Source organism: Bactrocera oleae, chromosome 6 (genome assembly GCF_042242935.1).
Source record: "Bactrocera oleae isolate idBacOlea1 chromosome 6, idBacOlea1, whole genome shotgun sequence".
In the NCBI taxonomy this organism is placed as follows: Eukaryota; Metazoa; Arthropoda; class Insecta; order Diptera; family Tephritidae; genus Bactrocera; species Bactrocera oleae.
The window spans coordinates 22,093,589-22,110,626 of NC_091540.1; the positions used below are offsets into that span (position 1 = coordinate 22,093,589).

Consider the following 17,038-nt stretch of genomic DNA (forward strand, 5'->3'; position numbering starts at 1 on the left):
GTACACACAGATGCAAGTGCAGTGGGTTTGGCAGGCGTATTATTACAGCGCGAAAAAGGTGATTTTAAACCGGTAGCGTATTATAGTAGAGCCACTAGCGTTGACGAACAAAAGTTTCACAGTTATGAAATCGAGACTCTGGCTGTTGTAAAGTCTCTAGAACGTTTCCGATATTATATCTACGATAAAAAGATTACAGTCAAGACAGACTGTAGCGCATTAAGAACGACTATGCAAAAGAAAGAGCTTATACCACGGATTGCCAGATTTTGGCTACGAATCCAGGATTTTGAAATCGAAATAGAGCATCGACCGGGTCGCATGGAACATGTGGATGCTCTGAGCCGAACTCCGTATGAAGAATCACAAACAATCGAAGTAGCAGATTTGCGTACTGATAAAGTAGTTATCGATGAGGATGACTGGCTTTTTGGTATGCAGTTACAAGATGAGCGCATATGTAAAATTAACGGAAGACTTTTGCGAAAAGTTGACGACGCACTTCTATGGGTTGTACCGCGAGCATTACGCTATAAAGTGGTTCAAGATTGTCATACAAAAGCAGGGCACATGGGTGTCGAAAAAACGTTAGAACGATTGAAATCTTACAAGTGGTTTCCACGAATGTGCAACTTCGTCAACCAATTCATTTTATCGTGTATGGATTGTGCCTATAATAAACGTAACAGTGGGAAAACCGAAATGCAGTATCATTACGACGAAATAGAACCGATTCCGTTCAGAACTATTCATATGGATCATTTGGACCCGTTTCCAAAAAGCTCAAAAGTGAAGGAACATCTTCTGGTTATCGTCGATTCGTTCACAAAATTTACAATGTTATATCCTGATAAAAATATATCAACGAGGTACGTAATCGAAGCATTAAAAAAAGCAAGTAGTTATGTTGGTATGCCATTACGTATCGTGACGGACAAAGGTTCCGCTTTTACGTCCCGCGAGTTCGAAAAGTACTGTTTCGAAAATGACATAAAACATATTCTTACGGCAGTACGGACACCGAGAGCAAACGGTCATGCAGAAAGAACAAATCGTACAATACTATGTCAATGCTATTACCGACGAACTTTACCGATAAAAAATGGGACGAAAACATACGCTGTGTACAGTGGTGCATAAATACGATGAAGAACAGCACCACGGGTTGCACTCCTTATATGGCTATAAGCCACGTGACGAAATTTCGTTTTGACGCAAAGCATCGATCTAGGAGTATTTTCCAAGAAGGTGAAATTGAAAATGAACCACCGAGCACAGGCACGTCAAGAAAACTCGAGCCACGATTCAAAGCACCGTTTGTAGTTACCAAAGTTCTTGATTACGGCCGTTATGTGGTCGAAGATCTTCCCCAAACTAGACGAACTAGAAAGCATCATTCTTCTATTTATTCAATCGACAAGTTAAAACGCTGGTGTCAGTTACCAGAAGACGACGATGAGAAAGAAGAAGATATCGACAATAACGAATTGAGCTAGGTCACTCAAGTTGGTCAGCAGTCAACATTCAGCAATCATCGACATCCTGGTAAAAACGTTTCTTTAACAAGCACCACTTATTTTTGTTCTTTACATATATATAAAAAATATATCTCAATCAAGAAAGTCAAAATTCATAGCCTCTTAACTTTCACAATTATCATACAAAATATTTATTGGGAATGCATATTATGTAAAAACTATATAATATTATTAAATGCCCGAGCTGACTATAAATATTATTTTGAAAATTACATAATTTAATGGAGTGTTATAAATTGTGCATGCATTCATAAAAATTGGCATAATGATATTGAATTAATTTTCATTGAATGCTCAGCTCTGTTCACGCGCCACTGTTAAAAGTTTTCCTTCTGAGCTAGCTGTGGTGAAACACGCTCATCGTATTTTCTTAGGTTTTGACAATTCACACGCTGGTCCGTAGTTGGACCTTCTCCAGAGAACGTATATCATAGTGAAGGTTCATGGTGTACCGATTGTCAAAATGTTCCTCTTGACAGAGAGTTACTCGCCAACATTTGTGCATTTCACCACAAACAAATTATAAGCTGATTTCACCAGAATTTTACCCCTGAATGTTAAAAGAGAAAAATAATGCTAAATTCAATCTTAAGAAATGTACGCTTACAGATTCGTATATTTACAATGCGCAAACGAATTTACATATAATTTTAAGATATTCTGCCTATACAGGGCGGCTCACGAATCGTGCTACAAAAATAAACCGTAAAAAGTTGCTTTTTAATCAATGCATTACATTAATTTTTTTTGTATTGTATAGAAAATCTTATTTTATTTTATACAATTAATTATTCCTCCATGCTCAGCCACGCATATGCGACACCTAATTAGAAAATTAATGCGGGCTGGAGGGTTCGTCGGGATTGCCTCAAATATCTATTTAATGGACTGCTTCAATTCAGTTCAGTCATACAGTCAGCTTGACATAACCCCATAAGAAAAGACCAAGCGGTCGCAAATATTCTTATACATATATATGTAAGTATATGTATAATTATGTGTGCATGTAAACAAATATGAAAGTACCCATTATAATTGTTAATTTGTCTATATGCAACGTATGTATGTAAATATGTACACTCATTATTTCATGGGAAATAAGAACCATACACACTCTTACAAACATACATCGCATATGGCAAGTGCAAAATCAACCCTTATTCATATACAACGTGGCATGCGTAAATGGAAACAAAGTCAACAAGTCAGGTGCATATATACGGGCAGATGTTTGTACAAAAAATTCGAATATTTACATTCTTTCACAAATACAGTCAATCCCGGTTAAGTGCCAAAACCAAAGTTGCAGATTTTTTGTGCTTTGTAGTACATAAGCGATTGTGGTACTTAAGCGAGTGCTACCAAAAAAATAATTTCTATGTATTTAAAAAAAATTACTGTTTTCCTTAAAATATTAAGAAAAAAAAACGTTAGATGCAGCAAGACACAGGCAGATAAGAGGGATTGGAGGAGCGATACTTACCCGGGGTTCACTGTATACATAAATCAAAGGAATATTGAATATTTTCTTTAAAAAGTTTCTTGAATTGTAAATCGACAAATATACTATGTTGTCACTTTTATTCTAAAATATTTTAATACTCATATTTGAGGGGTTGTCACTTTTCCCTTCTAGAGGGAATATCAGAAATTTGTTCAATTTATGATTTTAAGCTTTTGCCATCGTCGTGAAAAGACGCTTGTAGGCAAAAGCATGCTCGGGGGGATGTAAGGGTATCTGTTTTTATGAATGAAGCGAGGTTGCTTGTTAAAAGTACGCCTGCGTTCATGAATGAAAATGTTGTTGTTGTGTGATTTACTATAAATTTGGGCTTCGCCTATTTGGCTGACATATTGACTTGTGACGATTGTTGTTTTTGTAGAACAATGTTTGTAGTTTTTGCGGGTGACATATTTACATGTGTACGCACACACATATGTAGGTTGGTTTGTGTATGCATTATTTGTTCGGCAATTTTATGTAGATATATGCGTGTACATATAAATCAATGCGCACATATAGTGTATTGATAAGTGATAAAATCATGATTTGAATTTCTGAATGCGTACATTCAAATACATACGTACATACATATGACTATATAAGATTAATATGATAAAAGGTGTATATACATACATATATTGTAATAAATTTAATCTCTATTATTATAATATAAACTATTTAGTATGAATGTATATTAGGTAAAAACTAAATAAAATTATTAAAAGCCCAAATTGACTATAAATATTATTTCGAAATTCCATAATTTCATAGATCTTATCAGTTTTGCATGCATTCATAAAAATTCGCAAAATGATATTCATATAAATAAATATGATTGCATATAAACGTATAAATATATAAGCCAAAAGGCTAACATGCAGCTGTAATATCAAAGCAAGTCTCTGAGCATAATTTTCATTGAATTCTCAGCTCTGTTCACTCTCCACTGTTAAAATTTCTCCTTCCGAGCCAGATTTGGTAAAATTCACTAATAAAATCTTGTTAGGTTTTGACAATTCACACGCTGGTCCGCAATTGAACCTTCTCTATGATATACGTTCTCTGGTTTTAGCTTATTAAATGCGTTCAAATATTATTATTATTTGTATAATATATAGGCATTGATGCATATTGTATAATATATATGCATTTGTGCCGCTCAAATCCATAATGCGGTAGAATACCACCATTGGCCACCTTCTCGTTCGGCGGCTGCTGGAAAAAATGGAGCATTTTTTATCTGCTTCATCAACGCCTCCTTTTGTTGTGTTATAACACAGAATAATTTCAGGCTTTTTATTATCCTCATCAACTACTTTTCCATGATGCATTGAGGACACAAGTATCACAGCTCTATTCTTCTTAGGCACGTATGAGCAAATAGTTTTTTGATTTGTAAATCTAAGCAAGGTTGACTGGACATCTCTATTTTTTTGCGGCTGAAATTCGCTTGGTATTTCGCGTTTTTTTTTCATAGTGCCCACATAAGTAAGCTTACGTTTTTCCAGCTCATCAATTAGTTCTATAGAAGAAAACCAGTTATCAGTAGTCACATTTCGATTGCTTCCTTCAATTGGTTGTATCAATCGGAGGACACACTGAGTAGCCACGATAAGTTTTTGCTCTTGTGTGGTCAAACCAATACCATCAGACCAATATATCCATTATAAAAATAAGCATCTTTTGTATCACATAAGGCTCGTATGATCAGTCCATATTTACCAGGTTTTTTCGGCATATAAGAAATCATGTGACTTCTTCCTCGAAACTTCACTAACATCTCATCTATGGTGACGCATTCACTCAGTTCGTATAGCTGTTGAGAATTGTTGACAAACTTGTTGAAAATAAAGGATATAGCTGGCAACTTATCATCGTTTTGCCTTTCAGCGCGATCGTCTGGATTATCGAAACAAAATAACAAATCTATTTTTTGACATGCCGTATCAAAATATTTCACATTCAGTGCCATCCCTAGCAAATAAGTAACTTGTGCGTTCGTGGTTAGACAAAAGAGCTGAATATAGTAAAATACCCACAAAAGCCTTCAGCTCAGTAATGTTTATGTCTTTTAATTCAGGTTTATTCTGACGAGCAAACTTTATTGTATAACTGGAGATTTTTTTGTTTGTCCAAGTCAATATTTGCAGAAGCTTTCCTTCGTCAAATAATTTATGCTGATAGGGTCTTTAGCATCCGCGTCTGTCAATTTCGAGGCACAAGCATGAGTTATGATATTATGTTGAAGTGTGCGAACCCTAGGACCATTTAGGACCATTAGATGGAGTATTTGACTATTTATAACGATTTTTCCCGTAATAAAAAGTATACCTTCGTAATTCCGAAAGAAGCCTGGTATCATCAGAACTATCGATGCTAGCTTCATAAGAACAATCAGCGCTCCTCTCATTACTGCTATCCACTTCTGGAATATTCTCCTCTAAATCTTCATCTTGGTCACAAAACTGTAATAGATCACGATCGGAAACCAACAAGTCGTTGAATTCCTTTACTAATGATGAGACTGTCCTCGTAATATTTTTCTCTTTGATGAACTCGTGGGCTGCAGTTGACGTTTCGTGGTGTTTTCAGCCATTTTGCACTAAAATGAAAAAAAAGAAATTCGAAAAAATATTTGTATGACAACTAGGGACATGTAGTCTTACAGGCTACGACCGATTTTCTAATTAGTATTACTTACCTGTTAACCAACGGATGACATATCTGCCTCCTTCCGCGGTCGTTTAAGCCAAATTTTATATTATTTTTAATAAAAATGTGCAAAAACTGATTTGAGTTGTTCAATTAAAAACAACCCTATGTCGTGTAACGATATATACAAATATACACATATGTATATATACATATAATTAGAAAATAGCAAAACATTTGTTAAGTGCGGTACGCCCATGAATTAGGATTAAGCCTTATTAAGAGAATTCGAACTGCTAAGTCTCCGACAAGGTGCCTGTCATTGCTAAGGTAACGTTAAGACATTTGACGGTACAATTACGTACGCCCAAGAACTTTGACAGTATAATTAGTTACGACCTATTTCCTAAAATATATGCTAAATTTGATATAAATAAGGAAATTTTATTTTGTACGGATGATGCAGAAAAGTTAATGCATTTTTAATATAACGATGTTAATATAGGTTGCATAATTGAAAATAGAAATATGCAGCTGTTTATAGCGAAATACGCTCCATCGCGCTCACCATATAATGCTCCTACCCAACTTCAAATTCCAATAAAAGAACAGACGACAACGGAAAGAAAAAACTTCGCATGGTTTATCATTTACACAAAATATCTTCGTGGTGAAAGTGAAACAATTAGAACAAACGCTTCCAAAAATATGAAAATTAAATCTAATATGCAGTTTTTTAAAGAATTAGGAATATTCTCTCTTGATGTGTGCCATATGTCAGAAAGCGCCATTTCCCGAACCCTGAAATGGAAAAGTCGCAAATTCCTAACAAACCCGGAGAAATTCTACATGTGGTTATTTTTCCGTTGCCAAATTTCCAGAGCTTGCATCAGTTCAATCTATTCTATTTAGGCCAATAATCGATTTAAAAGTACTTTTTTCAAAAATCGTTAAGTTTCCTTACGATAAAATCTTTGCTACCATCACACCATAGCTTAAGAAAGTCAGGGATTGGACTGCTCTTTGTCCTCTTGATCCAATGGATAGAACCTTCCTAAGACCTGTTCAAGCTTTAAAGCACACAGTAGAACCGGAAAATCATGGTTGCTCGCAGTTAAGTGCAACATGCTCCGGCTGGTGCCATTTTTCGACTTGTTCCAACATGCGCACCTATTTAGTACATGGTGCTTTGCCCTCATCAAACCTCGCGGTCTATGCGCATGTAGTTATCTCTATCAAAAAATCGCTGATATCAGTCCCCCACTATCCCTGATCAAGCTCCTCTAAAATCCGATGCGACATGACGATCGGGTTCAAATCCAATTCTATTTTCATGTCTCCTCTGACCCGAAGAGATTAGCTAACTACTTTAGCCGTGTTGCACAAAACGATAAAAATCTACGCATCACTTGCTTTCATCGACGAAGAGGTTGAAAGTATCAATAATACGACCGAATTGTCTAAATTCATTAGCCCAGACGACATATATATATGTTTAGGCTCAAGTACCAGGGCTCGACGGGAGTAAAGTTCCTAACCAAGGTCCTAAACTTGTTTCTCTCTGTCTAACAACTCTTCGCATATCCAGTATGTGAAAAATATGTCGGTCGTCCAACTATTTCGAGGAATTAAATAGGGATTTTGTAAGGTGGTATCCGTTACTATTTAATTTCGATATCTGTCATTGCTTCATCAGAGGGAATTTCCATAATCTCATACATCGGCCATTGGAATCGATGATGATCTTCGTTCGAAGGTGAACGCCTATTTCCTTGACCTTTCTCGTTTCTTAACTGCAAGGAGCCAACACTCTCCTCTGCAAAATCCATAGCAACCATATTATCCCACTGAATGAAGGAATACAGACTGGACTTCAAAATTTTTGTTGATGACTCTAAAATACCAGTTGATTAAGCACTTTGAAAAAAAATCATTAATTATGTTACTAGCTTTTTATTTTTATACCTTGCAACATTTTGCTATTAACCTAGAAATAATGGAGTTAGATATAAATGATCACGATGACGAGACGAGTTGAAATCCGGAGGTCTGTCTGTCCATTCGTCTGTGCAAAAAAAAATGGCGGTACCCCGCCATCCGAAAGGTTTAATGTATATATTTCCTAAACCACTAAAGCTACAATAACCAAATTCGCTTGGGACACATTTTTTAAGAACCCCTACCGACAGTGTGAAAATATATGTAATCGGATTATCGCCCTCTTCCCATATAACAATTATGTTAAAAACTACTAAAAGCGCGATAAATCAAGAACATAATGCGCCAGTTACATTAAATTCTACACCCAGGATGATATAAAAAAGTTTTATAGAAGCCGGACGATGTGCGTGACACCACCCACATTTAAGCGAAATCCCATATCTCTGGACTCACTGAACCGATTTCAAAAATTCAAATTCAGTACATATCATTATCCGAATGATCCTATATTGGTTGTACTGAATATGTGGACCCTAGTGCATATGGCTGAATTTTTGCCGAAAATGTCGATCAATCTGTGACAAATATTATTGAAATTCGGAGAAAATGTTTCTTTAATATTAATATATTCTTGTGTCAAAAATTACTTGAGTCGTGTCAATATTTCCTTTAGCCCCCATATACCTAATATAAAGATTGTCGAGCTTCCAGTTGACTTTATACCACATATATCGGCTAATAGTTATTTTAATGAAATCGAGAAAGCGTATTTTTCTAATAACAGTGCATCTTTGTGCTTAAAATCGGGCGAAAACTTTGCCTTATATTCAGAATATTGAAACGTCCGGAAAACTTTAATCCATTTATGTATATCTTTATACTTATATATTTATTGAATTGCTTGAAAATAACTTCTTAAATATACTTGGGCAATGTCAAAAATTAATTCGATCAGCCCTTCCACTTTTCTGCCCCCAATATATCCTATTTAATGATTTTCGACTTCCACCTAACTTTAAACCGTTAAGTTGAAAGATTTCTTAAAAGTTATAAAATTATATTAATGTTTAATTAGCGTTTTCGGTTGAGTTGATATCACATATATCTCATTTGAGAATGATTTTAGTAGAGTTTTCGATGGCGGGAAGTAAAATATAGTAATAAAACTAATTGAGTTTATGACTTTCAAAATAAGTCAATTTGATACCAAATTTGATTGTAATTCATTCATGATTTCATCGAAAAATGAATGTTGAATTCTTTCGCTACATTTTATAATGTCAACATGTTCGGTTACAGCCGAAATTAGCTCTTCTTTACTTTTTTTTTTCAAATTATCTACTATGCCTCGATTAAGAGAACTATCTTAAAAATAAAATAGGGTTTAATTTTGTCATTGCATTATATGCAATTAACAATTTCGAATGTAAGTTTTTGATATTCTCATGGATTGCTCATTTATGTTTTTGAATATTTTTCACATTGTAACATCACCCCCATTACTTTTTCATGTTCAACCCGAACTGGTTCACCATATAAAGAAACAATGGTGTGAAATGAAAAATTGTTTCATACTTATGATATAATTCATTATTTTATTATTTAATAAATAGAGATATTTTACTCGATTCGAACTCCTTTCTGTATTGCGTCAAAAGACATGTACGCGTAGTATTGTAACGCAAATAGTGCTGCATTGTTAGAAGACTTGGCATAGTTTTTACCGATTCACTAATCTGATTCATTTATTTAATCAATAGGTTTCTGATCCTGACGTCAGCTGCATTAGCGCGTACTCCGTCTACATAACAATTTTGGATTGGAGGGTAGTCATCTATAGCCTATAATTCACAACCTGAGTTTAACCATTTACATTGTGAAAGAACTTCTTTAAACCTTTCCACAGCCTTATATTACGAAAACATGCAAGTTAGATTCATTAAGGATTCATTATCGACATTTCCCATTTTGGATGACGGACGGAGTCCTTGATTGAAACATACGAAGAAGTAATTTACATTAATATCCAAAAAAGTTAAAAGAAATCAGTTAACTGAAACGTTAAGCAAACTAATTAGCACATTAGAAAACATGAATTTGAACTAATATCAGCAGGTACTGCCTTAATATTTTATATAGAACTAGTTCATTATTGAATTACTTTGGCAAAAATAAGTTAGTATTACAAGTAGTGATGAAGGAAAATAATTAATTTTAAAAGCGCTAGGGCTTTTCAAATTATTCAAATAACCTGAAAATCGATTATTCGAATAACCGTTAGTGTGAATATTAACCCAATAACACTCTAACGGATTTCTCGATACCTTATAACTCACTCTTTAGTTCGATCACTATATTGTTAAATAAAAGTTCCAATTTAATGGCTATACACCTGTCTTTATTTTTAATTCAAACAACTTAACATTTTACTATTCATTATCTAAAATTCACAAGTTCTTACTTATATCTTAATTGCTCTTAACATGGCACTCTAACTAGAACTGTCCCTCCAGCACAATCTAGCAGCCCTATATATAAGATCTTTAACAAACCTTCGCTAGCATTCTGTCAACTGTGAATTTGCTGTCTAGTTGATTCTGTCAATTTATCGTCGAATCGATTTTGTTCAATCATGCGTCACAATAGTCGACTATTACGACTATTCGATTACTTGCTCTGTTGCCAGTATTTAAAAAAGTAAAAAAAATTTTGAAATCCAAGCAGCCTTTGATTTGTGCACAAAATTTTATTATTGAATGTTTCACTTTTTTCAATAAAAATAAGAAAATAAATTACCGCTTATTATTCGAATAGTCGACAAAGAAATGTTAACCGGATAGTCGAGAATGAGCGGTTAATCGAATAGTCGACGATTTACGACTATCCCGATACTGCAAGCCGAATATTATTTTTCGAATGATAACCTATCCGGTTAATCTGATTAAGGGAATACCAAGAGCTCTAAAAATCGTCCTCTAGAACATCGTTAACGAAATTCAGAATGATGGAAACCAATTCTATTATTCAAATAATACCCTATGCGGTTAATCCGATAAGTGGAATACCAAGAGCTCTAAAAAGCGCCCCATAGAACTTCGTTAACAAAATTCAGGGGTCGGCTTTAGTATACCATTCCCCGATTTCAGGGTTAAGAGGGGTATGGTTGGATAGAGGAAATTATTATAACCGCCGGAAACTTATAGTTTTCGAGATATTTGCATTTTTAGTTGAAAATTTGACAAATTTTATTTTACAATTTCTCTATTTATAGTTAATTTTTCTTTTATATAATATTATGCACTTACTTGATTATACACTACACTTCACTACAATGTTTCTACATATTTATTTTATATTAATTATTTTAATATAATATTTGCTTTAAATAAACATTTTATTTTTACACAATTTTCGTTATATGCACAATAACAAATGGGTTCCATATTGACAGATAATAAGTGTTGCCATATCCAAACGAATGAAAGCAATCAAAATAAATAAAATACTCAATTACCCTCTACAAAATTAACTTATATGCACAAAATTTACCAATTCAATGACAAAACGGACAAAAAAACAAACGGTACCTTGTTTAGTTGTAACAATATCTGTTATAATTCGTTATAGAAAATGAAATTTAAAGAGAGTGATATATCCTCTTTAACACTCCTTTTTTTGGTTAGATTTTTTATTTGCATTAGCGGTCTTTGGACGCGTTTCAAAAAAATGACCCTGGCCGATCCAACGCCGGGGTGATCGTTAATCCTTTCGCGTCCAATTTTTTTCTGCATTGGCGGCCTTCGGCCGCTCTTCAAAAAAATAACCCTGGGCGATCCAACACCGTGGTGGTCGTTATCCCTTTCGCGTCCTATTTCTTTCTGAATTGGCGGCCTTCGGCGGCGCTTCAAAAAAGTAATGATCAATCCAATACCACGGTTGATCTATTATTCATTTTAATTCGTTTGCAAACTATAAATATATATATATATATAATAGATATAGCAACACTTATTATCTGTCAATATGGAACCCATTTGTTATTGTGCATATAACAAAAATTGTGTAAAAATAAAATGTTTATTTAAAGCAAATATTATATTAAAATAATTAATATAAAATAAATATGTAGAAACATTGTAGTGAAGTGTAGTGTATAATCAAGTAAGTGCATAATATAATATAAAAAAAAAATTAACTATAAATAGAGAAATTGTTAGATAAAATTTGTCAAATTTTCAACTTAAAATGCAAATATCTCGAAAACTATAAGTTTCCGGCGGTTATAATAATTTCCTCTATCCAACCATACCCCTCTTAACCCTGAAATCGGGGAATGGTATACTAAAGCCGACCCCTGAATTTTGTTAACGAAGTTCTATGGGGCGCTTTTTAGAGCTCTTGGTATTCCACTTATCGGATTAACCGCATAGGGTATTATTTGAATAATAGAATTGGTTTCCATCATTCTGAATTTCGTTAACGATGTTCTAGAGGACGATTTTTAGAGCTCTTGGTATTCCCTTAATCAGATTAACCGGATAGGTTATCATTCGAAAAATAATATTCGGCTTGCAGTATCGGGATAGTCGTAAATCGTCGACTATTCGATTAACCGCTCATTCTCGACTATCCGGTTAACATTTCTTTGTCGACTATTCGAATAATAAGCGGTAATTTATTTTCTTATTTTTATTGAAAAAAGTGAAACATTCAATAATAAAATTTTGTGCACAAATCAAAGGCTGCTTGGATTTCAAAATTTTTTTTACTTTTTTAAATACTCGCAACAGAGCAAGTAATCGAATAGTCGTAATAGTCGACTATTGTGACGCATGATTGAACAAAATCGATTCGACGATAAATTGACAGAATCAACTAGACAGCAAATTCACAGTTGACAGAATGCTAGCGAAGGTTTGTTAAAGATCTTATATATAGGGCTGCTAGATTGTGCTGGAGGGACAGTTCTAGTTAGAGTGCCATGTTAAGAGCAATTAAGATATAAGTAAGAACTTGTGAATTTTAGATAATGAATAGTAAAATGTTAAGTTGTTTGAATTAAAAATAAAGACAGGTGTATAGCCATTAAATTGGAACTTTTATTTAACAATATAGTGATCGAACTAAAGAGTGAGTTATAAGGTATCGAGAAATCCGTTAGAGTGTTATTGGGTTAATATTCACACTAACGGTTATTCGAATAATCGATTTTCAGGTTATTTGAATAATTTGAAAAGCCCTAGCGCTTTTAAAATTAATTATTTTCCTTCATCACTACTTGTAATACTAACTTATTTTTGCCAAAGTAATTCAATAATGAACTAGTTCTATATAAAATATTAAGGCAGTACCTGCTGATATTAGTTCAAATTCATGTTTTCTAATGTGCTAATTAGTTTGCTTAACGTTTCAGTTAACTGATTTCTTTTAACTTTTTTGGATATTAATGTAAATTACTTCTTCGTATGTTTCAATCAAGGACTCCGTCCGTCATCCAAAATGGGAAATGTCGATAATGAATCCTTAATGAATCTAACTTGCATGTTTTCGTAATATAAGGCTGTGGAAAGGTTTAAAGAAGTTCTTTCACAATGTAAATGGTTAAACTCAGGTTGTGAATTATAGGCTATAGATGACTACCCTCCAATCCAAAATTGTTATGTAGACGGAGTACGCGCTAATGCAGCTGACGTCAGGATCAGAAACCTATTGATTAAATAAATGAATCAGATTAGTGAATCGGTAAAAACTATGCCAAGTCTTCTAACAATGCAGCACTATTTGCGTTACAATACTACGCGTACATGTCTTTTGACGCAATACAGAAAGGAGTTCGAATCGAGTAAAATATCTCTATTTATTAAATAATAAAATAATGAATTATATCATAAGTATGAAACAATTTTTCATTTCACACCATTGTTTCTTTATATGGTGAACCAGTTCGGGTTGAACATGAAAAAGTAATGGGGGTGATGTTACAATGTGAAAAAATATTCAAAAACATAAATGCGCAATCCATGAGAATATCAAAAACTTACATTCGAAATTGTTAATTGCCTATAATGCAATGACAAAATTAAACCCTATTTTATTTTTAAGATAGTTCTCTTAATCGAGGCATAGTAGATAATTTGAAAAAAAAAGTAAAGAAGAGCTAATTTCGGCTGTAACCGAACATGTTGACATTATAAAATGTAGCGAAAGAATTCAACATTCATTTTTCGATGAAATCGTGAATGAATTACAATCAAATTTGGTATCAAATTGACTTATTTTGAAAGTCATAAACTCAATTAGTTTTATTACTATATTTTACTTCCCGCCATCGAAAACTCTACTAAAATCATTCTCAAATGAGATATATGTGATATCAACTCAACCGAAAACGCTAATTAAACATTAATATAATTGTATAACTTTTAAGAAAACTTTTAACTTAACGGTTTAAAGTCAGGTGGAAAGTCGAAAATCATTAAATAGGATATATTAGGGGCAGAAAAGTGGAAGGGCTGATCGAATTAATTTTTGACATTGCCCAAGTATATTTAAGAAGTTATTTTCAAGCAATTCAATAAATATATAAGTATAAAGATATACATAAATGGATTAAAGTTTTCCGGACGTTTCAATATTCTGAATATCAGTTATATGGGGGCTAAGTTTTCGCCCGATTTTAAGCACAAAGATGCACTGTTATTAGAAAAATACGCTTTCTCGATTTCATTAAAATAACTATTAGCCGATATATGTGGTATAAAGTCAACTGGAAACTCGACAATCTTTATATTAGGTATATGGGGGCTAAAGGAAATATTGACACGACTCAAGTAATTTTTGACACAAGAATATATTAATATCAAAGAAACATTTTCTCCGAATTTCAATAATATTTGTCACAGATTGATCGACATTTTCGGCAAAAATTCAGCCATATGCACTAGGGTCCTCATATTCAGTACATGGAACCCAATTGTTATTGTAACCCATTTGTATATATATCTCGTAAACTATACGTTTCCGGCGGCAATAATGATCTGGAGAATCTCCTCTATCCAACCATACCCCTCTTATACCTGAAAGCGTGGGATGGTATACGAAAGTATCCCCAAATTCAGAATGATGGGAAACCAGAATACGCCGACTATGTCATGGAACTGGGACGTTTATATCGAAAATACGACAACAAACTGTAAAGTGTTGTTCCGAAATAATAAAACTTCTATTGTTACACCACAAACGCGATGATAAAGCAGGTCATATGAGCGTTGATAAAACCCTTCGCTGTGAACGAGAGAATCGGTATCACTACAACGACGTTAAGTCGACACCGTTTAGGACAATTCACAAACGCAACGAACATGTATTGGTAATCGTACAGGACCGTATTTGCATCAGATTAGTTAAATACTTGGTATCAGTTACCACCAGGCGAACCAGTAGGCGCAAACTAGGAAAACGACGGCTTCGATGGGTCAGGAAAGCCGAATGTAAGCGATAGCAATTCTACCATTTGTGTCAAAGAACAAACGTGAGAAAAACAGAGATAAAAAAACCAACGAAAAAATTGTTTCATCTTATTAATTAGTCATATTAAACAGTTCTTCCGTCATGGATGACATGATACAAAACTCTTTGATTCGAGAGAGAGCTGTCAAAACCCATATTTTTATAAAATTTGTGAATCATGCCGCTGTCGAGAGAAAATCGATAGGGTATTTTAAAAATAGCTGTTGGGCATTTTGCATTTCGATATTATTTTAAAGTTATCGGTTCCCGAGTAGACCTATATCACGTAAATACAGCCCTAAAAATGTGTATTCATATTACAATATATTATATAATATTGATTAAAAATGTAGTTAAGATATTGGGGAGCACACACTATTTATATAAAAGTAACACTTGTAACACTGTTTCAGAGAAAATGTCGCAATTATTTTTAACAAATTGCACTCGAAAAATGTAAAATCAATCAATCAAAATAGCGCGCACGATCGCAGAACGAATGTTGACGTTGCGCTTAGGCCTGTTGACGAAACGAATTGTTTTAGCGCATGATAATCCAGTTCCTTTTGTATAGTTGGTGAGGTCAGATGTCATCGTACGTGGTGTTCTTAAATGTTGAGTGTGGCGGTGTCGTCGTTTGTGGTGAGATCCTGTGAGTGTTCTCAGGTTTGTTCCCAGGTGTGGTGTATTTGGTGGTATATAATAGGGCGTGCCATTAGTTTCACAGGTGGAGCGGTATTTGTAGGAGGAAGTTTATACTCATTTAAACATCCTGGGCCCCCTAGGCGAATATTTTGCCTACTAGTACATATATGCTGTAAATTTCCCAGGTATCACGGGGTACTGCTGTTGGAGTAGCCGAAGCCGCGGTATGCATGTTAATGCTGTAGTGGTATAGCCATATTTATCTGTAGATATAACATAAGAGACGATTTTGGTTTTATATCAAAATTTGTATTTTTATGTTGGTACTGGTACTTAGATAAGATAAGCAACTTTATTGTGCGTGAGGGGGTCATATTGATATACCCTTAATATGAATTTTCTGGCTTGACGACTTATTATTATGTGATACTTGTATATATGATATTTTTATTGGCGGTTATTCATTATTTGTTTTATTATCGGCTTATAGGATAGCGACACGCCTGGCTCAGATATGGCCAGAGTGGGTGCTCCTTTCAAACCTTTGAAGAGGAATCTTGCGAGAGTACAGTGATTAGCCGTGAATTGATAATGGTTTTTTCTAGAGGAAGTATTGTGGTAAATTCGATATATTTACATTTGTAATATCTATCTACTTTAGGATTTGAAGCTTTTTATAGCTGATTTCCATAAACCACCCATATTAGAAGCGCTTAGATAGATGCGATAAGTGCCACCTTTGGCAAGTAGAACTCAAGATTTTGAAGCAGGATTTTTGTATCATTATTGGCAAGAGCCATCCTGCGGGGTCGAAAGTTACATATTTGTGTTTTTAAACCTGATCTTGTCAGAAGGGACTCTGACTTTCGTGGAGTGTTGTTTAGATTTTGTGTGAGTTTTGGACTACTCTTCCGCCTATTCCCGTAATTTCAAAATTAGATTGGTTGGGTGGCAGTTTTAGCCTATTTTGTGCCCTAGACGCTATGAAGGATTTTTGTGATCCTTGATCTATTAAGGCTCTAACCTTATAGAGTTCTCCTCGATGTTCGATGTAGATGATTGCTGGGGGTAGTAATATCCTATTTTGTATTTCGCTGTGTAGCGTTTGAGTGTTTTGTGCCTTTGAGCAACATGGTGTCTTTTGGCAATTTTCGGGATTTGCTGTTGCAACTAAACCCGTGGCTCTTTTCATAATTGCGCTGCTTGGGAGTAAACTGGAAAAATTATTTATATGAAGCATATAATGATG

At 34.2% G+C, this 17,038-nt stretch overlaps 2 long non-coding RNA genes across 2 annotated transcripts; one reads left to right on the forward strand and one right to left on the reverse strand.

The window, feature by feature from the left end:
• Positions 1 to 9,210: 9,210 nt before the first annotated feature.
• On the reverse strand, positions 9,211 to 9,822 carry LOC118681015 (uncharacterized). Its single transcript, XR_004976650.2, has 2 exons — positions 9,532 to 9,822; positions 9,211 to 9,476 (listed from the first exon to the last, which is right to left on the reverse strand). It is a non-coding gene; the product is annotated as an uncharacterized lncRNA (long non-coding RNA).
• A 3,092-nt stretch (positions 9,823 to 12,914) lies between these two features.
• Positions 12,915 to 13,526, forward strand: LOC118681013 (uncharacterized). Its single transcript, XR_004976649.2, has 2 exons — positions 12,915 to 13,205; positions 13,261 to 13,526. It is a non-coding gene; the product is annotated as an uncharacterized lncRNA (long non-coding RNA).
• The last annotated feature ends 3,512 nt before the right edge of the window (positions 13,527 to 17,038 follow it).